This window comes from Anthonomus grandis, chromosome 16 (genome assembly GCF_022605725.1).
Source record: "Anthonomus grandis grandis chromosome 16, icAntGran1.3, whole genome shotgun sequence".
Taxonomy (NCBI): domain Eukaryota; kingdom Metazoa; phylum Arthropoda; class Insecta; order Coleoptera; family Curculionidae; genus Anthonomus; species Anthonomus grandis.
This window is the reverse complement of record NC_065561.1, coordinates 7,872,483-7,900,116: the sequence shown is the minus strand read 5'-3', so window position 1 is coordinate 7,900,116 and position 27,634 is coordinate 7,872,483. Positions and strand designations below refer to the sequence as shown.

General features: G+C 34.8%; 1 long non-coding RNA gene across 1 annotated transcript; it reads left to right on the top strand.

Annotated features, from left to right (window-relative positions):
- Positions 1-10,797: 10,797 nt before the first annotated feature.
- LOC126745899 (uncharacterized) lies at positions 10,798-26,500 on the top strand. Its single transcript, XR_007663745.1, has 3 exons — positions 10,798-11,032; positions 23,820-24,124; positions 25,875-26,500. It is a non-coding gene; the product is annotated as an uncharacterized LOC126745899 (long non-coding RNA).
- Positions 26,501-27,634: the final 1,134 nt, after the last annotated feature.

Below are 27,634 nucleotides of genomic sequence, written 5' to 3'. Positions count from 1 at the left end.
ATGATATTAAGCGAACCTAATTTGTTAATTAATAATCATGAGTTTTGTTCAGCGATACTAATATTAACATTTAGTTTCAGTGGCGGATTTGAACTTTTGCCGCCCCTAGGCAATGTGGACCTCGCCGCTTTTATTGTTACACAAAATACGATTTTGATGATTTTTTAAACATTTTAATTAATTTAAGAGGACATTTTGACAAATATTAATAAAAAAAAACAATGCTCGGCATCTCATTTATTTTAGTCAAATTATTACAAGAAGATTTACCCAACATTCACAGACTTTTGCGTCTTGATTTTTTTATTTGCAACATCACGGATTATTTCTTCAGAATCTATTAACAGGAATAAAGCTGATTATTGTCAACAACGCAAGAGAATTGAACTTGTCCTTTCGGAATGAAAATCGATGATAGATTTAAGCATGTTTCAAGGCAGAACATGATCTTTTAGCACAACAGTTTGAAATAGAGAGTTGAATGAAACATTCACCATGCAAAAAATATATACATTTTCCATACTTAAATTGCCAATTAAATAAATTCTGCGCTCCACCACTATATCCTATTGCCTTTACAATGTTTTATAGTAATCCTCCAATGTTTATTATAGCGCCGTGCAGAAGTTAGTTATACTTTTTGGTTTATATTTGTAAAGTCTAGTTCAGAGATCTATTAGAATCTTTGATGTGCCGCGAATAGTCCGTGTGCCGGTGTTGCTTGTATTGTCATATGGCATGCATGTTTAAATCGCAAAATTTTATGTGGAAAAAGTAAAAAGTAATATTTTAAACGATATTTAATCATTCCATTAAATAAATACATGTTTTAAACATACATACTTTTTTAAATTTATACATTTGATTCGTAAAATTTGACTTCAGACGTCCACGTACTATTTTGTTAGACGTCTGAACTCAGTCACATCCACTCAAGCGTAAAAAGTTGCACAGGTCCGGCCTTAAAATTTATTTGTATTTAAAATTTTATAATTCCGGATTTTTGGGTTTAGTTTTATAAAGTAAATTAAAAATAAATGCTTATACTAAAAATCTTATACAAAACACTACATTTTAAGTATATTGGATCCTCAAACTACAGCAAGGATACTAAATACTTTTATAAATTTAACCACTCATTTGAATCTGCCCAAAAAGTTAATACAATTTTCTAAACTCTGTTTTTTTGCTTTTGTTCTTTAGCAGTTTCTTCTTATACTATTGGAACAATCCGCCTTGCGTTCTTCTGTTATTCATTTTCCATTATTAATTTGATCCGCTGTTACGTTGCTGTATGCAGACTTTTCTCTTTGTAGTGTGTTCTTATTTTCTTTACTATGTGTATTTATACCAACGATGAGTATGCTGACTTGCTAATGACGTAGGGTACCGCACGAGGAATTGCTTGTGAAGCCCGAAGAATTTATCAGGAGATGTTCCGGATGTCCAAATAAGAAAGGACGCCGGCTGTATCTGGGAAACTATTCATCGCACAGCGCTGAAAAAAAAAATTTCTTAAGAAAAGTGGCCAAAAAAAATGGCTGGAAAATATTTACAAGTTCCTAAGACTACCACAAGAAGGCGTAACTGCACAGTAATTTCAAAAAAATTCAAATTTCGTCTAAAATAGCCAGTATTAGGTACCATTTTAAAAACATCAGAATTATCTTCATTAATTAAATAAGGTTTGTTAGTATGTTTTAAGTCTTCGAAACCGCAGTGAAAAAATCATATCATTGCATTTAACTTTTTAGAGAAAATCTCTAAAAACCCAGTCTCTGTTAAACAACGCCCTCTGACGACTTCACTGAAAACAAAGTGACATTGACAGGTGCATATTTTGAAAGCCCTTTGAATTTCCTTTTAAACGAGACCCACTTGAATTACTTTTAATAAAAAATCTGAGTACAGGGCGATTAAAAAGTTGCACTATTTATGATCTTCCGCCACCTTTCTCATTGGAGATATGAAGAAAATTCTTTAGCTAATTTAAGGCAAAATGAATGAAGATTATTCTGATGTTTTTAAAATGGTACCTAATACTGGCTATTTTAGACGAAATTTGAATTTTTTGAAATTACTGTGCAGTTACGCCCTCTTGTGGTAGTCTTAGGAACTTGTAAATATTTTCCAGCCATTTTTTTTTGGCCACTTTTCTTTAAAAAATTTTTTTTTCTTATTTGGACACCCGGTACATATCCTTAGGATACATCTCGTAAAGGAGTCATCTCAGACAAACTTAAACTTTTAACCAAGAGCAACGTATCAATGTCAGGTAGCAAAATAGCTTGTTGGAATCTTATGGCTTTGAGGCGATGATGCTTTCTCAGACACGCGGTGATAACTGTCTTGACAATATATTTATAAATTTTTACAGCTCTAATACACGAATAAGTGTACATGATAACAATCTATCTGATCATAATTACATCCACTTTCGGTTTAATGTTAATCCTTCAAACTCTCACAAAACAACTTCTAAATGTTTTAGACCCATAACCGAACATGGGCAAATATTTTTTTATAATCTGGTGGAGGGCTGTGATTGATCGTTCATACTTCGCAATATTTCGGTAGATGAAAAATGGGAACTTTTTTGTAATAAAATAAAAGTCGCTTATGAAACTGCATTTCCTGAAAAATAGTACCGAGTCAAACGATCACAAACGTTTTCCCATGGTTTAATAACCAGGTACGGGGCATGGGCAACCGGTTACGGTTTGTCTCAGACCTTTGTAGACACTATTCATCACCTGAATTACTCACTCAAAAGACTTTTCATTTCAAAAGTGGTTGTTCCCAATAATGTGCTATTTGAAAAAAATAAAGTAATTGCCCAAATTAATACTTTGGCCAGTTTAAATAGACGTGTAAAAGATTTAAGTCATAAAATGCAATAAAAACTATTTTTTCAAGATTACTTGATTAAAATATAAATTTTTGAACGCATTCATGGCACGCATTCATGGCATTTTAAAATTTAAAAAAATTATTTTTTCTATGAGTATTGTCTGGTTGTCTGGTCAACAGTTATTTTTGTAAACCCTTGGCAATACCGCATCCCTTCCACATCACGACGTCACCATGCGCGAGGAGAGCGCCGCGCGAGGTGTAGAAGCGGGAACTACTAATTACTCTCTCGTCTTGACTTTCTGACGACGCAAGCAATGGCGTCATACTATTTAATTTAATAATTTATACTGTACTTATTATTGTGTTTGGCAAATAAATGTTGTTTTTTTTTAATTAACGTGAAATGCAAATAATCTGAACGCCACACACTACATTTTATGGTCCTTCGTCGCTGGATTTGACACCTGAACGGAATTTTACTGCATTTTAACATCCGTACGGGTCTTTCAACGAGGCTTTTACCGCATTTATGCTTCAACTGGAAGAAACGCCGACCGCCGACCCAATCGACACAAGTTTGGATATTTTGCCTTTTTGACGACGGGAACAACAAGACCGTCTTCTCAGGGAACACCGATTTGTTTTGCTTATTTCACTTTCTCATTTTTTTTCCTTTACTTTTAGAGGCATCTGTTTGATTTATTTTTTTTTTAATAAACTTAAACTGCTTTGTATTTATGTTACTTTATGGTGGTTACTTTGATGGTACTTTACATTGATTTACAAACGATTTCGTGATATTTGATGCTACTTTGGTGACAAAATTAATACCTTTAACTGACATTTGTTTACATTGCAATATATTACACATTTTGCTGGTATACTATACCTATTTACACTCATTTCTTTTGGTATTTCACACTCCCTTTGATGGTGATTTCTACTATTTACATTTTATTAAATTTTGGCATTTAATATACCTACTTTATTAGATATTTACACATTTTTGGTGTTACTTACGTAGGTTTGATAACTTTACATGCATTTTAATTAAATGTTCTGAGAAACCTATTTAATTGCATTATTTTATTACTTTGCCTCTACTTTGAACAATTTCTTTGAAACTACTTGTATTTGTATTATTAACTATTCGAGATGGCTGACGCAAGAAATAAAAGAAAGGCTACTAAAGCTGCTCTTACACGGTTTGAAAACTATTTTCAAGCTATTAAGTCAAACAGAAATCTTTCTCAAACTGATTTAGTAAAACTCAAAATGCGTGCGCAAAAGGCTGATTAATTGTTGGAAGATTTTAACGCTGCTCAGTTAAAGATTGCCGCTACGGAGACTGATATTGATTTTGATGAACATGACAGTGAGTCTGAACAATTTGAACATAAATTCTACCGCATAACATCTGAAGCGAGCAAATTTTTAATTGACCAGATGCAGCCGCAGGTTTTAACTCCAAACGTGGAAACTAATTTAGCATCTAATTCTAATAATGATTATTTAGCCAACATTAGACTGCCTCCAATAAACCTTCCAACGTTTGACGGTTCATATGACCAATGGTTGTTTTTTAGAGACACTTTCAATTCTTTAATACATAGCAATTTCAAACTAACACCAGCCAAAAAATTTCATTACTTGCGCCTCTTTCTAAAGGGTGTGGCAGCTAAAACTATTTCATCACTTGAAATCTCTGACGCTAATTATGATGTAGCCTGGAACATCTTAAATGAGAGATTCGAAAACAAAGAGATTTTAGTCAGCAACCATGTAACGGCTATTTTTGCCATATTTATCACGTGAATCTGGACGTGGCCTTAGAGTCATACTTGACGGCTTACAGAAGCACATGGGCGCCTTGACGGTTTTAAAGATGGCCACAGAACATTGGGATGCCTTAATCTGTCATATTGTGACAGGTAAATTTGACAATGTGACTAGAAGAGGTTGGGATTCCAAAACCTTTATTGAAGAACTCCCTACTTACAAAGAACTTATAGATTTTTTAAAAGACAGATGCCGAATTTTAGTCTTTCGAAAACAGCTCTTTAAGAAACACTTTAAACAAAATCGAAAGGCCTCGCCAATCACACCCCAACTTTCACAAAAATACTTCTCAGTCCTTCGTCGCCACTAACAGTAATAAAAAATGCACGTTTTGTCAAAAAGAACATCTCATCTACACATGTCCTCAGTTTTTACAAATTTGTGCTATTGAAAAATTAAATAATGCTAAACAAATGAAGTTATGTATTAACTGCCTTTCTTTAGGCTACGCAACTAAAAACTGTAGGTCGTCTGGATGCAGAAAATGTGGAAAACCATGTCCTTATACATTTCAACAGAACCGATTCTGGGACTATACAAACCAATAATAATAACACATCTACCTCTTCTTATTCCAACAGCACTGAGACTGAAAGACGTAGCCACAACCTCTTTGTCTACACATGTGATGCACACTCCTCTTATATACTCACCTTATAGTTTAGTGGTAAATGAAAAACTTAATTCAAATACTGTATTATTATCCACTGCTATCATCCAAGTTTTTGACACTACAGACACACTTGTGTAGAGTACTCCTAGACAGTGGAAGCCAATCCAATTTCATTTCAGAAAGACTTTGCAACTTGTTACAACTTCCTATTGAAAATACTAAACATTCTATCACTGGTATCAGTCAGAAAATTGAAACCATAAATTCTAGAGTTTTTGCTAAAGTCCAATCCAATTTTTCTAACTTTAAGGCCAACATATCGTGTCTTGTACTTAAATCTATAACTGGAAATATTCCAGCTATATCCTTTGACTCCAGTATATTGCACATTCCCAAAAATATTGCATTGGCTGACCCCGATTTCAGCTCTGCAAAACCTATTGACTTACTGCTCGGAGCAGACATTTTCTGGGAACTGATCCATATTGGTCAAATAAAATTGGGTCGAGGACTTCCAATTTTGCAAAAGACATATTTTGGATGGATTATTTCTGGTCCTTTACAAACTAATCTTAGTTCAAGCCTTTGCTCAAAGACACAGAGCTTTTTTACCACTTCAATTGACAATCAGCTAACTAAATTTTGGGAGGTAGAGGAATTTCCTAAAACTAAATACTGATCATCAGAGGAAACCTTTTGCGAGGAACATTTCTCTCAGCACACTTCTAGAGCCCCTGATGCCCGTGATGGTAAATTTGTAGTACATCTTCCACTTAAGGACTCCATTGATCGTCTTGGGGACTCGAAGTTGACAGCTACAAGCCGCTTTTTAAATCTTAAAGGGAAACTGAATAAAAGCCCTATTTAAAACGTACTTATCAAGGTTTTTATAACAGAATATGAAAAACTCGGTCACATGACTCTATCTGAGAATCAAAATGATACTTCTGGGTATTTTTTACCGCACCACTGTGTGCTTAAATTAGGCTCCACTACAACTAAACTACGGGTCGTTTTCGATGCTTCCTGTAAATCTGACTCAGGTTTTTCTTTAAACGATTTACTTATGGTCGGACCTAATGTCCAAAACAGTCTTTTCTCAATTCTCTTACGGTATCGTATACATCCTGTAGTTCTCAGTGGTGACATTGAAAAAATGTATCGACAGGTCTATGTAGCCCCTGAATATCGTAAGCTTCAGAGAATTCTTTGGCGTGCTAATATTAATAAGCCGATTTTAACTTACGATTCGTCCACCGTTACATACGGTACAGCCTCTGCTGCATTTCTGGCTACTAGATCTTTGCAGGAAATAGGTAAAATACATGCTAAAGAGTGTCCAAAGATATTTAACATAATACAGCGTGATTTTTACGTTGATGACCTTTTAACCGGCGCACAAACAGTCGATGAACTTAGACAAATTAAAGAAGACATCCATGATCTTCTTATGAAGTATGGATTTCCACTTAGAAAATGGGCTTCAAATGAGCCAACCTTAACTTCTGATTCCTCAATACATTCGATTTCTTTTAACACAGATATTCCTTCTAAAACGTTGGGCCTTTTATGGACTCACATTTCTGACACGCTAGAATATAAAATAGGTCCTACTGAATCTAGCACTCGCGTAACAAAGCGTACAATTTTATCATCAATTGTCCAGATTTTTGACCCTCTTGGTCTACTTTCTCCTGTCACAATCTCGGCAAAAATCATCTTGCAACAGCTGTAGAAGCTTAAAATATCATGAAATGAATCGATTCCAATGGATCTTTTCACAATCAGGTCATCCTACAGGACACAACTTTTGGAATTGAATAATCTTAAAATACCAAGACTAACTCTTTGCGGTAATCCTATTGAGCTGCAATTACATGGCTTCTCTGATGCTGCTGAGCCAGGTTATGGTGCCTGCGTGTACCTTTGTTCAAAGGATTCGTTAGGCAACTTTTCGTCTAAACTACTCTGTGCAAAAACTAGAGTCTCTCCACTTAAAGAATTGACTATTCCTAGGCTCGAGCTTTGTGCAGCATTACTCTTAGCAGAACTAGCTTAAACTGTGTTAGCTTCAATACCCTCTACTTTGGATTCTAAGTACTACTGGTGTGACTCTACAATAGTACTTGCCTGGATTAGATCATCTCCTCATCGTCTAAAGACATTTGTTGCTAATCGAATAGCTCAAATTCAATCCATAACTAATATTGATGAATGGAGATATATTAGAACCGCAGACAATCCAGCTGATCTACTTACTAGAAGAATTCCACCTTTAAGCTTGTTAAATTCGACTTTATGATTTCATGGACCTCCTTGGCTAACTGAAGATGAGTGGCCAAACGACATAGTAGATTTATCAAATATTGATACTCCTGAATTACGAATGTCACTTCTTTTCATGTGTCCATCAAAAAACATACCAATAATGACTTACCTACTTTAATGGACAAATTTTCTAATCCAACTAAACTGTCCTGGTTGGTGTTTGATGTCCTTGTGCAACTGGGGGTTGTGTGGGAGCTGTAGTTTCTTGTATGGCAAGAGCCCGCCCCCTCAGCACCCTGCTATCGACGGTCCGCATGCTGTCATATCCAGCGCCGGCTCCAGACATGCCCTGACGATCCCCAAGCAGCGACCTTTTCTCCGAGGCTTCGGTTATTCGCCATTTTTATGGGTGTGTGCCAGCATTTAACCCTGGTGGCCCAGGTTGCCCCTTTAGTCGACTTTTACGACAGGCAGAGTATACCGAGGGATTATTCTTTGACCCCGGTCCCCCACAGGGTTATTATTATTATTATTATTGTTATTATTATTATTATTATTATTATTATTATTATTATTATTATTATTATTATTATTATTAATATTATTATTATTATTATTATTATTATTATTATTATTATTATTATTATTATTATTATTAGAGATTTTTGCCTTGCGGCAATCACACTCCCGTTTTACGGGGAACATTCACTTATCCCAGATATCTAAGATATCAAAAGGATTAAGCTCTGAGGGGACCCTTTCCAGGTTGTCGTGCCCTGGATGGTGTTCGGTTTTCTGTACCCATGAACTTTCTGACGACCCGTGCTGTCCCCAGTAGCACCGCTTTTTGCATGTTTTTGTAGTGGTGCTCACTTAGTCCCAGTTGTTTGAGGTTCTCTACAAGGTTTTTTTGGTATAAGTCCAGTTGACGAGATTATTATCGGAATTGTTTGAACATGCTCCATCTCCCATTGCCGTCTGATTTGCCCTTCAAGATCTCGTTATTTGATGATCTTTTCGTTGTATTTTATAGCAACGTCAATCAGCGTGGTTCTCCTTAGTCGCTTATCCACCAGGATAAGATCTGGTCTATTGTTGACAGTTCTTTGGTCGGTGAGAACAGTTCGGTCCCAGTACAATTTATACTCGCCATTTTCAAGAACTAGCTCTGGAGTATAATTGTAATATGGAACTTTGTCCGTCCTCAAGAGGTTCAGTTTAACTGCAAGTTCTTGGTGCAGTATTTTTCCCACGAAGTCATGACGTGCCTTATACTCAGTTTGGGCAAACGTTTGACATCCTCCCGTTATGTGTTGGATGGATTCTGTCACTTGGCATCCATTTCGACATTTGTCACTCTGTACTGAAGGATCCAAAATAATGCACTTCAAGTAGTTTCTAGTTGGAATAACTTGGTCTTGTATGGCCAAGAGAAAACCTTCCGTTTCGGGAAACAGTTGTCCTGAAGTTAACCAGTAGTTCGACGCGTTGGTGTCGACATGTCCCTGGCTAACCTCGTTGACGTGTCTCCCGTGCAGTGGCTTTTGTGCCCTTGATCGATGTTTTTCTTCATCAGTGACGTGGTGACTTTCGATTTCGTGATTCTTTAGTTTCAGAGGTGTAGAGGCATCGACCTCGCATATAGCACGGTGCAGAGCGGACGATCTAGCCTTTTCATGAAAGAAATTTCTCAGAACTGAAATTTGTCGGTCTAACTGTTTGCCAATGTCTGCCAATCCTCTACCTCCCTGATGTCTTGGTAGCGTAGTTCTTTCTGTGGCACTTCGAGGGTGGTGTTTTTGAGCCTTAGTCAATAATGTTCGTGCCTTGCGTTGCAAGTTCTGGATGTCCGTCTTGCTCCATCCCACAATTCCAAAGGGATATGTTAGTGCTGTACAGACATACGTATTCAACGCCTTAAATAGATTCTTACTGTTGAGGCTCATTTTCACTTTGTGCTTTACTCTTGTTGTAAACTCAGCAGTGAGTTTATCCTTTATTGTTCGGTGGTCTATTCGCGCTGCCTGCACCATTCCCAGGTATTTGTATGTATCACCCTCTTCCGTGGCATCTACAGTTTGGCCATTCTGCATCTCGAAGGATCCCGGCTGCATCTTTCCTCGTACAATGTTGTTAATACGACACTTATCCAGCCCAAACCTTATTCCGATATCAGCAGAGAATTCCTCCACGATGTTCAGCATCTGATCCAGTTGATTACTAGTGGCACCCATTAGCTTTAGATCGTCCATATAGAGCAAATGATTGACTCTTGCGATTTCCCTACTATTCTTCTTAATAGCAAAGCCGTAAGAGGTGGAATTGAGTCGAGATGATAGAGGATTCATGGCTAGACAGAACCAAAGTGGACTCAGAGAGTCGCCCTGGAATATACCCTTACTGTGTTTGTCTCAATACTCTCTCCAGTAGGAAGTTGTAGATGCATAGTTGTTCTCCATATCGCCATTGTGCTCTCCAGTAGAGTCACAATGCGTTCATCTATTTTTTATATCCTAAGGACATCAATAAGCCATTCATGTGGGATAGAATCGAAGGCCTTCTTGTAATCGACATAGGCGGTGTAGAGATTTCTCTTATTACTATAGGCCTGGTTGCAAATTACGGAGTCGATGGTCAATTGCTCCTTACAGCCCATGTCTCCCCTAGCACATCCCTTCTGTTGAACAGCAATAATGTTGTTGTCCTCGCAATGTTGGTTGCGCTCTGTAAGACAATTATTATTATTATTATTATTATTATTATTATTATTATTATTATTATTATTATTATTATTATTATTATTATTATTATTATTTTTTTTTTTTTTTTATTTTTTTTTTATTTTTTTTTTATTATTATTATTGTTATTATTATTATTATTATTATTTGAAGTTAAATATATTTGTTCTTCAGAATCACTCAATTTAATAATTTGTTTTTTTTTCAAACTTCTATGTTAATAAATGAATTTGATCTAAACCTCTTTGACTTCGAATGTTTTATAAAAAAGCAGCAATCGCCGCTAATGTCGAAGCTCCAACATAAACGCAATATGCAAGAATAACGTAACGCTATGGTTTTGTCGTCGCTCTCATCGTTTATCGCAGCTCCAACCTAAACGTACCCTAGGTATAGAACTTCCGAACTTTAGAGTAGCACTTCACACAAAACTGTGGGAGCTAAGCTTAAGTTACAGCTGCGATTACTGAAATGTCAATTATATCAATGTTGTCAATTTAAATATTTTCTTATTATATTCTTTAATTTTTTTCTCAATTGTATTTATGTTGGATAAAAATATCTCTATAGTTTTAAAAAGAAAATATTTTGCATTTCTTTGCGAGCGTTGCTAACCATTAGATCTTTCCTCGTGGAGATTGTTTGGTTAGTTTTGATATTCTACTTTCTTGATAACTCTTGTTTACTAACAGAAGAGCATGTCCATTGTACCAGAAACAGGTAAACATTTAATTCTTTAAACTTTTTAAAGAAACTTTACTCTTTCCCTATTTCATACACCAGAATAATAAGAGTCTAGTTAGTTGAGTTCTAACCAGGGCCGTAGTCAGGTGGGTGCAAGAGGGTGCCAAGCACCCCCTGAGCTAAGCAGAGCCCCTATTAAGACATTTGGACAGCTTTTTTCTTTTCATAAATTTTTACGCGTACTCACTGTCCTGGGATTTACCTACATAATCTTAAATAAAGTTTGGACTCCTATTCAAGCAAGCACTCAAAAAGTAACTTTAGCAGTTTATTTTCGTTTGAATGGAAAGTTTTTGCTATTCATGATTTGTAGGCTCAGATATATAAAGTATTGTGCATAAATATAGCAACAAGCGATGTTTTCAAAAATATTATTTGCTCCTTTATTTATTCCATATTATTTCTTTACTTCTAAGTACACACCTCTGTATTATTTATAAATATACCGGGATATCATAAGAATGCCAATGCAGACTAAGGAGCTTCATGTTTGTTTATTTAGACAATGTGCATAAATATAGCAACATTCTTGTTTCTCATTTATTTTATCAGTTAAATATTGATTTACCTGCTGTAAAGTTGTTATTTTTGAATCTCAGAATTAGCTTAAAATGGGTCGCTCAAAAACTGTCTTTGGTGATGTAAGAAAAATTATTGTGGACCATTACGAAAGTGGTGTTAGGCAGAGTAAGCAAGAAGCTTATGGCTTCAGAGGTCAATTGTATCCAGAGTTTGCAAAAAATTTCGCCTTACTGAACAGTTGCACCGGCGCCCATTCTTGGTAGACCCAGAAAAACAAATTTGAGGATGGATACTGGATAGGCAGCTACTACGAATTTCCAAAGAAAATCCTTTTTTGTCTTCTTCCCAAATTTAGACAAAATGAAAAGAGGGTGAAGGAGTAAACCTCAGTTCCAGTACCGTAAGGAGAAGATTTGATGTCAACTTACCTGCTCGTCGCCCCGCCAAAAAACCGTTACTCTCAAAGAAGAATGTCAAGGCTCATTTTCACTTTGCCCAATCTCATGTCCACTGGTCTGTAGCTGATTGGAAGAAAGTCATATTTAGTGATGAATCTATATATAATTTATTCAGGACTGATGGAGTGATGTACGTCAGACGCCCCAGTGAACAAAGATTAAACCAAAAGTACATTTGCCCCACAGTTAAACATGGAGGGGGAAATATTCTTGTATCGGGATGTTTCTCGGCTCATGGCATGGGACCCATAGTAAGAATAGTGGGCAAAATGGATCGTTTCATGTACAAAGACATTCTGCAAACACATTTAGTGCCATATATGGATGAAGTCATGCCAGTAACAGCCATATTTCAGCATGACAGGTTCCAAAACATGCTTCTCAATTTGTTAAGAGGTGGCTATTCGATGAAAAAATAAATGTAATGGTCTGGCCATCTTAATCGCCAGACCTAAACCCTATAGAGAATTTATGGCATTACATTGACACCAAAATCAGGCACCTAACATGCTCTAATACAAATATTCTCTTTGAAATAGTGGAGAACGCTTGGAAAGAAGTGAACAATGACTATATTATGAAATTAATTGAGTCCATGCCAAGACGATGTGCAGATGTTATAAAGGAGAAGGGGTACTACACAAAATATTGAATTGATTTTAATTTAGTTGGGTTATATTTTTTTTAGAATCAAAACTATTTTTTGTTGCTATATTTTTGAATAATAAATTTGCATAAAGCAATTTGGTGTTTTATTTATTATGATACAAAAAATATGATAATATTAAAATATAAACAGGCTCTAACTATTCTTGTAAATAATATATAAACCTTACTTATAAAATAGATACTAGAAGATATATAACAGAAAAGTTTAATGTTGCTATCTTTTTGCACAATACTGTATATATACTTGCTACAATAAACTTATGTTTAATAATTTATCCAATTTACCGAGCGACCCTGAAAAGCTTCTAAGCACCCTCTGATTGACAATCCTGGCTATGGCTCTAGCTTTAACGTTTGTTTAATGGTGCCATGTCTTGAACTCCATTTGTTCTAAAAATTTGAGGAAGATATGAATAATTTTATTATTGCCTCATTTTAATAATGAGATTACCAAATCAAGAATTTTAATAATTAAGTTAAGATCAGGTTGGTTAATCAGCTTTGTTTTTTTTTTTAAATAAACAGGATAACAGGAATAGAATGGGAGAAAATAGATAATAACCTCTTGATATGGGTTGTTATCTACAGTAGCTTCCAAAAATTTTTAGAACCTTAACCAATTATCTTTTATATAGAAAATATACATCTGTTCAGGTCATAATTTTTATTTCTTATATAAAATAGTTGAGTACACTTTTTGTATTAATATTACTTAAATCACAAAAACAGTTTTACCACTAACCAAAATTCTTTATTTTATTCTGAACATGTGTTTCTCTAACAATTTTAGCATTAAATCCCTATTCAATCTTGTCAAAGTTTAATCTTCACCCGAAGACATTGTTAGAGAAACATATGTTAAGACTAAAATAAAGAGTTTTACCAAAACAAATTTTTAAAATTTCAGTTTGATTCTCAGGATTTCAGTAATAAAAGACATTTTTTATGTGACAGAAATATTTGGATGGTTGAAGAAATGTTAATCAAAACTGTAATTTTCATAAGTCATAATCCATAAGCATAATGGATAACTTATAAAATTAACCAATTTCAACTTTTAGGCACTAAATTATTAAAAAAAATAAATCTTAGCAATGAAAATTAAGAAATTAAGGAAAGTGCTGTCCTCTGTAATGTTGTAACAACTGATCCTAAAGTTTATTGTTTTTCTTTGTGCAAATAAAAAAATGCAGATAATAGGTAAAGTTTTGAATTTTTAGTTTGAGTTTTTAAAAATGGGCCTTATACCAATTAAAAAAAAAAGTTAGAAATAGAGACATTCTATTATGGAAAAAGAAGGTATGGTAGACATGGATATTGGTACCAAAAATATTAAATTTTGACATCATTCCAATAATTATAAGGTTTGGATAGGTGTTGTTTGGCAAAAGAATACCTACCAATAAATAGTACTTTAACTGTTTCACTATTGTCTCTTTCATTTCTTCAACTTTGGCAGCTTGTTTGCTTTTTTGGGAGGATCCAAATTCCAATTCAAAAATACTTTATTATTAGAAGAGCTTAATACCATTATTTACAAAGCTGGGAAAAAATATAAAAAATTAATAAACAATATTAATTTTAGATTACACAACATTTTTAATTTTGTGTGTTGTTGTAGTGACCCACTTTAATTTTGTCAAGTTTTAAGGGCTAAGTTGGATAAGGGGTCAAATAAAATTCAATCTCTTCAAAACTTTTTTTCTTTTAATGCCAATGTTTTGGCTTTCATTAGGCCTTCTTCAGGGTGCTACAAAATAAATAAATACATAGTGAAAAGAATTATAGGAGGTGGTATTTGAATTTAATTTTTGGGTTTTGTTAGGTTAATGGGATTTGTGTAAGATGTGCTTAAGTTGCCAGTATCTTATTTTTTGTTTACATTGTTTTAATGTTTATCATTTCTAAGATTAATCTTCTAAGATAAAATTCCTATAGTTATTGTGGATGTTGATGATCTTAACCTCCTTAAAATTAAATTGGTGTATTTCTGTGTCAGCATCTTCTGCCAGAGCTTTTTTATTTTTTGACTTGATATTTGTATTTCAGGTTTGATGCTTTTGTGTTCCGTTATCATAGTTTTAAAGACTGACAATTTAAACACATCTTACACAAATCTCACAAAAATGAAATTTAAATACTCTTCAAATACCCTCCTGTATAACCATTCAATAACATTTAATAGCATACACATATCTTACTTATCTTGAAATATTTATAACAATAATTTAAAAAAAGTGAGAAAAACCTTATGCTTTGTTTACATTATCTAAACACTTTAAAAATTCAAACCCAGAGCTAAAATATTCATTATTGTTGTTGCTTACACACCAGCAGTTTGATATTCTCAAAAATGAATAAACTAAATGGAATCATCAAAACATACTACACTTTTTACAGGCTAATGAAAAGCTTTGATTTTTCAGTTGTAAGTACATTTGAATGTTGATCTCTGTGTTTTAAAGATGTATTTAAGTAATTGAAATGGTCATTAAATAATACAAGTTTAGTTTTAATGCATTTTAATATTGTTTTTGGCCACTGTATTGCATAATGTTTTTAACTTGTCTATAATTGTTTTTTATTATGTTTTTTTTTACATTTTGTAGTGCCCTGAAGAAGGGCTAATATAGGCCGAAACTTTGGCATTAAAAGAAAAAAAGTTTTAATGAGCTTGGATTTTAATTGACCCCCCCTTATCCAACTAAGCCCTTAAAAGTTAACAACATTTTTAATATCAGGAAAAGTTGAATGATGAATCATAAAGTATCACTGTAAAACTCCTCAAGAGAGTATAATATGCCTTACCTAGTAACAGTTTTTTTTATCTAGCCTATTTAAATGACTACTACTTTCTATATTTTTAATTTCCGGAGACAAATGGTTATACATTTTTATCTCTTCACAAATAATTAATTTTTTTATTAAATTGGACCATATACACCATCACAAGAATAATTATGGTGGGTCAAATTGAACTCCTCTCATGAACAAACACAGGCCTGCAGTGCTTCCTAGGCCCACTCCACACAAGTAACACACAGCGCCCTTCTATAGTATAAAGACAGATTGATTCAGTTGACTGCCGCAAAGCCCCAGAATTAAATCCTACAAGGAAAAAAGAAACCTTTCTGTAATATGCCCTATATTAATCCTGGTTACCCTTACAGCATAATAAACTGATGCCAATCTTTTCCACACACTTTGAACATGTTCTTCAAATCTTAATCTATTGTCAATCAACTAACCAAAAAACAAGAAACCAAGATTATTTTTGCTGTTTGTAACAAATGTATAGCATAAAGTGACATTGTTTAATGTTATACTATTTACCAGACATTTAAAGATAATAAGCTAAATTTTGAAATTTTACATACTAGCTTGTTGTTATTGCATTGTCACCACAATATCATGATCAATGGTTCCCTTAAAGTATTATTGTCTGTTTCTAGCCATAGTATGGATGTGTCATAAGCAAAAGGATCCACTAATGCTGATTGCTAGGTCATTAATGTAAATTAGAAACAGAAGTGACTTGCTGATTTTGACCTGCTGACAAATCAGTTAGGCAGTAAACAAATTTCTTCCTACTACTCAAGTAGAATTGAAGCCAGTTTAAACATGCATCTCTAAAGTTATAACAGAAAAGCTTCCGCAGCAGTATTCGCCGATGCAAGCAATCGGTTTTGAAAAATCGCAGCCATCTCCCCTTGGCTTAGCCCAAGGTACAATTCTTTAGGAAGGTTTAATATCATTCCATGGGCTCGAGTCGTACTTCGACTGCCACCCAATCTTATTGCTTGTTTTTTATGGACCTATAATTTAACGTGGGCTCCGAACGACGAGTGTTGATTTTTTGTAAGATGAACACAACCATGCTCATGTAAGATTACATAAGAGTATATCTGGGCAGCAAGATCCAGAATGGAGAATGTCATAGAAGACTGACAGATCACGATTTTTACGACGTGTTTGGAGAGTATGGATATTAAGTTCAGACTCAAACTCATGGTAGATAATAGGAAGTGGAACATTCCTTTAGTTAAGAATTTGTGCTGAACCTGTCAATCATCTGAATGTGGTTGTTATAATGAGGTGACCAAATACATGAACCATACTCTAGGTGAGGACAAACTAGTGCACAGTAAAGAAGCTTAATAGAAGCAATGTCCTGGAAATCTCTGGTGCTGATCAGTGCCCTATAGGAACCACAGCCAGTCAGTTCACTTGAATTTCTGTTCTTGAAAAGACTACACTCCACACAACAGTACCCTGGAGGGTGATGATTGTCTGTTGGAACCAATGCAAAATCTGCTATGGAAACAACTACATCTGACGAAGGTGCCAATACCATGTCCAGAATTGAGCCAGTATGAGGCAAAAGCCAGATACTGTCTGGGCAGACTCGGCTTCACCAGGTGATGCTGTGGCCAGAGGAACAGCAGTTGATCTGAGCTCCTCATCCAACCAACGGCAGTGAGGTAAATTAAAATTACCCACAACCAACAATTGACAATGAGGACTCCCTCATTGTAAACCATGCTATAAAAGCATGCTATAAAAATACATAATTGTTAGAGTGGTTTCTGGGTGGAAAATATGAGGTAGCCCCTAATAGCTGATTGCTTCCTGAGTCTACACAAACAAACAGTGCCTCAATTTCTTTACTTGATGATAAAACTCGACTGGTTACACTCTTATGCACTTCAATCAGCACTCCCCCGCCACGAGAACATTCACTAATAAAAGCTGATCTATTCTTTCGGTATATAGTATAATTGTGTAATTGGAGTTCATTATCAAAGTACTCACTGGTTAACCAGATCTCATTTAAGACAATTATGTGATATTGAGAGTTGTAGGACACATTCTGGTGCAACAGGTCAAGCTTGGTTTGTAAACTTCTCACGTTTTGGTAATAGACCATCAATTGGAACTGAGGAAGCGGCACATTCAGTTGTTTGGAGGTTTTTGGAAACAGTTTTAGGAATCCCTGCAAAATACTTAATAAGTAGATCCTTTTCACCTTTTCTTTGTCTCTCCTTCAAGTTGCCCTTTAACTCATTTAGATCCTTTCTCTGTTGAAGTGTAAGATCAGCTTCAATGTAGACCTGTGTAGTCCTGTCCAGATTTCTTTTGCTTCTCAAAACCCTTACTACTTCCTTGTTGCTACATAATTCGACTCTAAAGGGACCTATGCCCATTCTTATTTTTCTGGCCAACTCTGGTCGCACTATGAATCTGTGTTGGACATCTAGTGATACTATCCAGTAAGTCCTTGGCACAGGTGCTATCATCATTATCTTCAGAAAAATTAAAAAGCATAATGTTTGTTTGCTTTTTCTGTCGTTCGGACATTTCCTGTATGAGATTATCACTTACCGATGGAGTAGTAGGCAAGCTGGTTGGTTGAGGCTGTTGTAATAGTTTAATATTGTTCCTGAAAGTAATATTGTACCTCTTCTTTAATTTTATTGATCATGGAGCCAAATTCTAAACACTTATCTGTTTTGTTTTTTTTTTTGATATCCTGTACTTCAGTTTCCAAGTTAGAAACACAATTCACCAAGCCAAACAAGTCAATGAGCTTAGAAGAGCAATCATTACACACATAAGGCATAACTCGACTGGAGAGAATAAGTGTTCTTATTTCTGTAGTACTTATTCTGGAGCAAGATTTACACAAGATATTCTTGCACAAATCAGATGGGTATCCAAACATATCAGTGGAACTCTTAGCTGGTTCCTTAAAAATACATGAATGTGCCACTCATTTTGAGACTAGATTTACAAAAACAATTTTAACTTTCAAATAGAACAAGAAATAGCAGTCCTTGTAGGATCTCGGAAATAGGGTACGAGAACACACACCACTAAACGAAAACTAATAATATTTAATTTAGAGTGAAAAGTTCACAAAAATTATCAGATGCCAAAAAATAAAGAAACAAACTCAGTGACGTTAGGTTATGAAATTTAAAAAAAATAAGAAATTTAATTCAGCACAGTACAACATAATAGTCCCCGTTATATAAATAATATGATACAAATTCTACAAATTCTTCTGCTAACATTTTTGGTTTGTGATACAGGGGCCTAAGAGCTTCTGATTTTAATTCAAGCAGTTTGAAAATGCTTTGTTGGAAACTTTGTTTGATTTTCCTTAGTGACGATTTTTACATTTTCAAGTAAATTATATTATTAGATGAGTAAAAGCATTGGATTTTATTGGGCATACCAATTTTATTTCAATTAATAACTCAAATCACGAGACAGTTTTACCACTAGCCAAAACTCTTTATTTTACTCTCGACACGTGTTTAGCTAATGAAGTTAGCATCTTCGGAAAAATAAAGAGTTTTGGTCAGTAGTAAAACTGTCTCGTGATTTGAGTGTCACACCAAAGATTCCAACCATAGGACTATCAATTAATAACAGATTAAACTCTGAAATTTCTATTGTTGAGCTATTGTCATCTGTGCAGATACTAGTAATGTATCTTACTCAGGCATTTTGGCTCAGGCCAATAAGCCTGACATGCTGTCTGTTGAAGACCCTCGAAAAGATCATTGATGGACACATCAGGGAGATGTGACGCTGCAGAAACGCCCGCTCAATGTCCACCAATATGCCTACCAGGCAGGTAAATCAACAGACTTAGGTCTCAACAGTCGTCTAACGAGCATCAGTAACACGGAAGTGGCAATGGCGACATATCTCCCCTCCTGTGGTCGCTACTCGTTGACCCTGTTGGCCATAATTCGACTGTGGGAGGTCGAAGTCCAAGCTTATGCAGATGATCTGGTAATCCTGTTAAAAGGAAAACATGAGAAAGCACCCTTAACAGTCCTACAAGAAGTGCTGAACATCATACTAAAATGGTGTGAGAGGGAGGAAATGTCTATTAATCCGCATAAAATGGTAATAGTGCCATTCACCAGAAAAAGGAATATGGGCGAACTCAAACTGCCAATCCTGAGAGGTGAAACCTTCCAATTTGCAACGGAGGCAAAATATCTTTTAACTATTAACAATATAAAAAATTTGGAACAATCACAGATTTGATGACATGTATTCATATTTATTAAAGATACTTAAAAAAAAACGTAAATAATGCAGGCTAACTTTTAATAATAAAAATTAAAAACATTACAAAGGTTGACTATATAAAAATATTTTGACTTTATTCTTAAATGAATTTAAGGATAGTTTAAAAACATCAATGATGTCAGGCAGTAAATTCACTTCACTATACATTCATGCTAATGGGGAATTAAATGCATAGTTTGTTCTGAAATGTGACTCATTAAAAAGTAAAGGCGAAGCACCCTTTGCGGTCCAGAGAATCCAACAACACCTAAAAGCTCTGGCATATCAGTCAAGTAATTTACAATTTTATAAATAAATACGCCCAGCTGTTAAGAATAATATATTAATAATAATATGATTATCAAGCTTTAAAGCAACAAAATTAAAAAATTTGTTTGAAACCTTGCAATTTTGATTTTATAGACCTTATAGCTTGAAGACCAGACCGAAGACCCATAGTCCAATACTAATCATACAATGGAACAGTACATAGATTTAAGGCATTGTACACTATTAAAATCCGCAAGTATGCGTTTAACAAAACCAAGAAGCTTTATAGCACGGCCCGATATGTGACCAATGTGTAAGTCAAAATGAAGTCTTTGGTCAAAACTAACACCAATACCTTTAATATGGTCTAAGCGGTTAAGTGTTATATCATTTAATGTGTCTACATAAGATTAGTTTTCTTTCTTGAAAAGCTAATTATAGAACATTTAGCAAGATTAAGTTGCATACAATTCAGATCACACCACCCAACAAAACCATCCAGATCCCTCTGCAAAGCCACACAGTCCTCTCTAGTTTTAACACTTTAAAACTCTTTAAGTCATCAGCAAATAAAAGTAACTGGCTTGCAAATATACACTTCTATATGTCATTTACAAAACAATTAAAAAGAAAAGGTCACAAATGAGTGGGGGGCTCCAGATGCAACATATATGTTAGAAGATTTAAACTCCTAGATCTTTATAACTTTTTAAATACGATTGGAAAGATAGCTACCAATTTACTGAAGAAGAGGTCCATGATTTCCTAAGCCTCTAAGTTTATCCAGAAGCAATCAATAATTCACCATGTCAAAAGCCTTCGAGAAGTGCGTATATACGGCATCTACCTGACATCATCTCTCAACGCTTAATAAGATCTGGTCATACGCCAGTAAGTCGGTAACAGTAGAGCAACCAGGAATAAATTCATGTTGGGCTGTAGAAAAAATATTCTTAAAAACCTGATAAATTTTCTGCACACCTGTGAACAAGCGTATATTAAATATTTTAAATAGCAAACTAGATAGAATACATTGGGAATTCTTAACAAAATAAGGTGGAATGCCATTCGGCCCCAAACCTATTGTTCATATGCAACATTGCATTAAACACATCTATACTATAGGGGTAATAGATATAATGAGCCATAGGTTGGTGATTTTTAGATAGTTATAGGACTGAGGAGTACAGATATAGAGATAGAGGAGTACAGACAAGCAAGATATAGAGGAAAAAGAATGTCCTAAAAGCTCTACAATATAATACTATACTGGGTGTTACAAAATTCGGTGCAAATATTTTAAGAGCGTTTTTTTAGAATTTTAAATAAGACTTTTTTTCCTATATGTGTGTCCTATATGTGTCCTAAAATATTTGCACTGAATTTTGTAACACCACGTATAAGGATAACCTTAGATACAATGCTGAATTGAAATTCGCATCTTTACAAAACAATAAAGAAAGCAAAACTGTCACAGGATGTGCTGCAAAACCTAAGGAATTAACCCAAAGCAGTGGTTATACATACAGGTCATCAGACCTACTATATCCTACGACTCTGTGGTGTGGTGGACCAAAGCAATACAACAACTGGCCAAAACAAAACTTACCAGCCTTCAAAGGCAGGCCTGCTTGCTCATTACGGGGGCGATCAGACGCCGACAGCCGCCATGGAAGTACTACTTGAACTGAGTCCTCTGCACATATACCTGCAGGGGGAAGCCATAAGAACTACTTATAGGCTGCACCATGTCGTAAATGGCATCTCGGCAAACAAAGTTTGGGTGGAATCAACTGAACTAGCTCATACTGCTTGGTAAAGGGAACAAAATTACCTTGGTTAACATGGATTCTGGGACATGCTGGGCTTACAGGAAATGAGACGGCTGACAACCTAGCCAAAAAAGGAGCAGAATCCAATCTGGTAGGTCCAGAATCAGCATTAGGCATTGCCTACAATACGGCAAAACACACCATCACAAACCTGATGCACAACAAAGCAAAGCGCTACTGGGAGGGATTACCAGGACACAACCATGCAAAGGCTTTCCGAACGTAACAAGGAAGGTAACGGATACCATAAGGGAACTCAACAGGAAGCACCTAAAAGCCCTAATGGGAATGTATACCGGCCACTGCATACTGCGTCACCACATGAATAGGATTGGTTTGGCGGAAATCTATGCATGGAGGAAGACGAGACTGCAGAGCACATCCTAGGCAGATGCCATCTTCGGCAATGCCTTACCTAAAGGAAGACATTGAGAATGCTTCTCCCAGTCAATTTATCGAACTCCTAAAGAGAGCGCACTTGATTGGGGAAGTATAAATAGTGGTAGGAGTGAGCCACCATAGCCCTAGGGTCGCAGTGAAGGGACACACTCTTCCTGCAATAATGATTTATTGCCTGATAATGAATATTGACATAAACTCTAGTATCTTATCTTCTATTAATAAAATAAAAATCTATTCCAGTCTATAATATTTATGCCTCGTGTCAACTTAATGATATGGTGCTCACCAGGGTGGTCCGATAAGTACTTAGCCTACAAAAGAAAAACAAAAATTTAGGAGAAGTGACAATTTATTTCTCTACATAGTTTACTTTTAATTGAATACACTTCATCCAGCGATGCTCCAATTTCTTTAATCCCTCTGAAAAATACGTGTTTAAATATTTGTGCTTTAAAATCTGTATTTATTTTCTATTTATTTAAACTTATTTTCTAATATAGTTTGGTCACCCAATTACATATATCATATTAGTTGCACTGAAAATATTCAGCATACATTTATAAAATTGGGTGCAGTTTCAAGCCCTAATCAGATTGTTTCAGATCTTGAAGAGTACTCTGATGTGCATTTTGCTTTTAAAGTCCTTAACGGCATTATAAATATTTATAAATGGTTAGTCCCTTTTCGATGCATGCAATCCGAAATAATTAACTTTTGCATATTCCTTGTTGCAGAGCAACTTTATGGAATATACTCTATAAGTTATTGCATTATATTGTATATTATCAAGCAAAAATATAAACAATCCCAAAAATTAAACCTTGGGTACCGAAGTGATTGTTGAAAAATGTCCATTTATTCCACAAAATTCTATTTTGCTGTTACTTCTTTCTCTCTGCTACAGGTTTGAGTATACTTACTTACTGTTAATAAAGTGCTTTAGAAAAAACTCTCACTCTGATATCTGATACTTTATTAATAAAAAAAAAATGAGAAATATCTTATTTATATGTGTCAAATTTTACTGTATCCTAAGTATTCCTAATTTTGAGCATTTTTTATAAATATAATTCCTCACTATATTACTTATTAATCCACTTAAATTCCATTATCATAACTTTTGAGAATGTGACTTTACTTTACTCTTTTTCTTTTCTTTTCATTCTTTTAGGTTTGTTTGTGTGTGTTTTTTTTTTTACTATATGTTTCATTGTTTTGCAACTGTTTCCTGTTATTGGGCAAGTTGCCTATTGGAAGTAAAGGCTTATTATAAAGGCTTATTATTATTATTAAACTTAATTATGCATTTCACACAATAGTACGGCTTCAGCTCCTCTCGCAGAAATTTGAGTTTGATATTTGCTTGGCAATATTTCCGGATTTGAAAATATTGGATTACTGATTTAAAATTGTAAAGCTGTATTGGAATTTTTTACCAGTTTAACAGATTATATTCTGTGTGCTTTTTATGTGCAGAATATTTTTGTGCTTCCAGCTTTTCAATTTTTTTGTTTGTTTTAGGCATAAAAAAGATCAGGTTGCTGCGACGTCTGGATGGTACGCCTGTCAACCTTAATACAACAAAATCCGCAAACGACATAGCCAAAAACTTACAACCCTTAAATTATAACAGGAAGTTGGTGGCCCAAAAGGTTTATTATGAGAAAAATCCTGAACACCAAAGCCCCCTCCTCAAGACAGAAAGAGGGCCTGTTAAAGAAAGGCTTGGAGTGAAACAAATCAGGTTAAAACGTAATATGCCTTTAGGAACAAATACATCCTCTATATTACCAAGGAAGCGGCATTTTAGAGCAAGAGGCTATATGGTAAATTTTGTTTTATGTTTAAAGTAAACTCAATGGCAGTTAACAAAAACTTAAGCAGTGATAATATTCATTGCTTACAAATTATTTAAAATTGTATTATCACTTTTTCATGTTAATATAACTTTTAATATCATTAAAATAATTGAAGGAAAACCTGTTCAAAAGGACATAAATTAAATGTTTAATGGCATTCCTTTTGACATATAAAATTATCTGAAAGATGTTACAAGAATAAGTGATCACACAGCAACATGGGCAATATGGCTGTTCCAGATGATAATACTCTTTTAAATTTTTATTTTTACAATATTTAAAATTCAAGTCATTTAAAAGCTTTTTATTTGAGTTCTCGCACCCGGAAGGAATTTGACCCGTTTTTTTACGAATTTTTGACTTTGACTCGGTACCGCTCTCTTTGTGGGTACCGGAAAAAAAATGTTTACGGATCCATCATTCTCAATGTATAGAGAGGCCTCTCTATGCCAAATTTCATCGTTTCGCTAGCCATACAGCCAAAGATATGAATTTTTATTTTCCAAAAAACACGATTTTTCGGACCCGGGCTCGCGTGCATAATATAGTCGCAGACGCTAATTTATATACAGTGCATCCCAAAACTTATGTCTAAATTCATTTAAAATTCTGGGGTGTGTTCGAAAAAAAACGCTCCGACCCGTCGATTTTTATTTCAAGTTGCGCATTTTTGAACGTGAAGTTTGTATATACAGGGTTGCTCAAAAATAAATTACGCCCATCAACTTAATTTTTTCAAATGAAAGCACCTTTTTTTATTTCATCTTTGAATTTCGTGTGGAATTCCTCGTATCATGCATCATGTCCTATACCTAAAGTCAACAGTTATCGAGAAAAAGACGATTCATGTAACAAATAAAAAAAGAACAAATATTAAGTTAAATGTTCAAAATGGTTGCCATTCACGGCTTGACAATATCCAAGGCGATCAATAAAGTCTCGTTGCACATTTTCAATCATTTCCGGAGAGTTATGGCGCGCACTTCTCTGCGAATTCTCTCTTTCAAGTCGTCTTGATTATTTGGCCTATTAACAAATACCTTCGACTTGAGGTATCCCCACAAAAAAAAGTCCATTGGTGTTAGGTCAGGCGACCTAGCAGGCCATTCGATGGGTTCTCTCCTTCCTATCCACCGATAGGGAAAGAGTTTCATCCAAAAATGTACGCACAGTGGCAGCATAGTGCGGAGGAGCGCCATCTTGCTGGAAAATTAGTTTTTTGTCAGGATTGTCTGGGTCCAAGGGATTTGGAAATAAAGCTAGTAATGCTGGAACTAATTCAAATTAAAGAAAATCGAGATACACTTGTCCCGTTAAAGTCTGTTCAAAGAAAAAGGGGCCTATTACTCTACTTAAGTGCTGAACAAAGAAACTACGAGGGTTTTTAAAAATATTTCGTTCTGTTTTATTAAAATACAACCTATAATCGCGATAGTTAGAACCTTGCAAATAGCACCAGGTTAGAGAAATGAGCATAATCTCCCTGAGATCTGGATTGCACAATAGATCTATGAGCTACTTTTTTTTGAATAATTAAGTCATAAAAGGCCATTCATTTTCAGGTTTTGTTTACGTTACTAAAGTGATTCCGATAATATATGCGAATATGATTCCAAATGATTACTATTAATTGTATTTATTTTATTTTTATATTATTTGCTTTATTATTCATTTAATTAGGGAATTGAAGACTCATATTTGTAATTATTGCTTTTAGAATCAAAGCAACCCAGGCAAATTCAGGCGCAACAAACTGAATTTCATATATTCTGCTCAGGATCGAATAGAACGAATTCGGAGACAACAGCGCAACAATTCTCCGATTAAACTTAGAAGAGGCAACTTACTAACTGTTCAAGTAAAAAACACCAATTTTAGCCCGTCAACAAACGGAAGCACTGGTTTTTCCTATCCGGGTTATCAAAAGTTTAAAATGATTCTTAACCCTATAATTCAAGACGAGATTCAGGAAATTCAACGTGAAAATATGGATAAAAGTAGTGGGCCCCTATCTCCCTTAACCAGAATTACTCCTGTTACCACGGAGCTACCTCTTACAACTAGATTTGCGTTACTTTAGTATTGCAACTTGTTTTCCTTCCAGACTAGAGTCTGGAAGACGTCTTCAGATGAGAGCCTATATAAAGTAGTTACATACGTCTACTTTATATGGGTTCTCGTAATCTATAATAATAAGTATGTTTAAAGTTTCATTTTTAACTAGAGTAAAAATTAAGCCTGTTGTTTGTTTTATTATACATGTTTAAGTTAGTAAGAGGATAATGAAATGAGTTTTGAAGATGAACTAACTGGTTATGAATAAATATATGTTTTGATAAATTTCATTTTCTTTTTTTGTAAATCTTTAACCTAATAATTAAACCTTGTATCGTAACAACTGGCTATATTACTATATTTGGATGATATAATCTGAGAAAATGCTAGTTTTAGGTACACCGTCTTATTGCCATATACAGAATGTCAATTTGGAAAATCTACAATGGCTATATCTAATAAACCAAAAAAAAATCTTAAATCGAAAAGCGAACTTAACTATCAATGAAATCTATTATTCTATGCAGCTCACTGAAAAAGTACTCCCCATCAGTTCCTGGTAGAAAGCAAACATGGAATCCGGAGTTCTCTTCGCATCACTATTCGATCCTGAGACTCTCCTGTGCTTCCATGAATGGCCAATCGATAAGCCAGCAGAAACAAATGAAGAAAGTTATCCCAATCTCTTTGGTGGCTAGAAACTACTTTCGCGAAATACGAATTAATGGTTCTAGGGATGAAGTTCCACAGAGCCATCTGACTGCAGATGTAATGCAATAAACCCCGTTTTCTTGATTCCAAGCTTCAAAATTTGGCCCTTGGTTAGACTGTAGCTAGAAAGTAGAAGATATACCGAATTGGTAGATCCATTCTTTTACTAAGGCGTCAGTAGAAGCTGCCTGATTTAGTAGAGTGTATGCCTCAACCCATTTGTCTCTTGAAGTAGTTCATCACGACCTGCTCTTTAGTCTTTACATATCAGATATGCCCGAAACTACATCAAAGAAGTTCGGCTACGCGGATGACTGGGCGCTCGCTACAAGCCATAGGGAATTTGATATAACTGAGTAAATTCCAACAAATGACTTGGCTACCCTTTTTTCGCAATTGAAAATTGCAGCTCAGTGCCGCAAAGATGGAAGTATCGTGCTTTCACCTAAACAACATAAGGACCTTTAAATTAATTTTGAAGCAGACTTCTCAGTCACAATATGCATCAAAAATATTTAGATGTCATACTTGACAGAACACTAAGCTTACCTTAGTGTTCCGTTACCTAACTCACGGTATTAAAGATCATTATAATATTGCCAGGACATCTTTTGTCCATTCGTTTTATCATGACAGGAAATATGAGAAAAAAGGCTCTCACTCTCAGATAGATCTTGAATCGTCAGATCAGATCATCGGCTTAATATGATG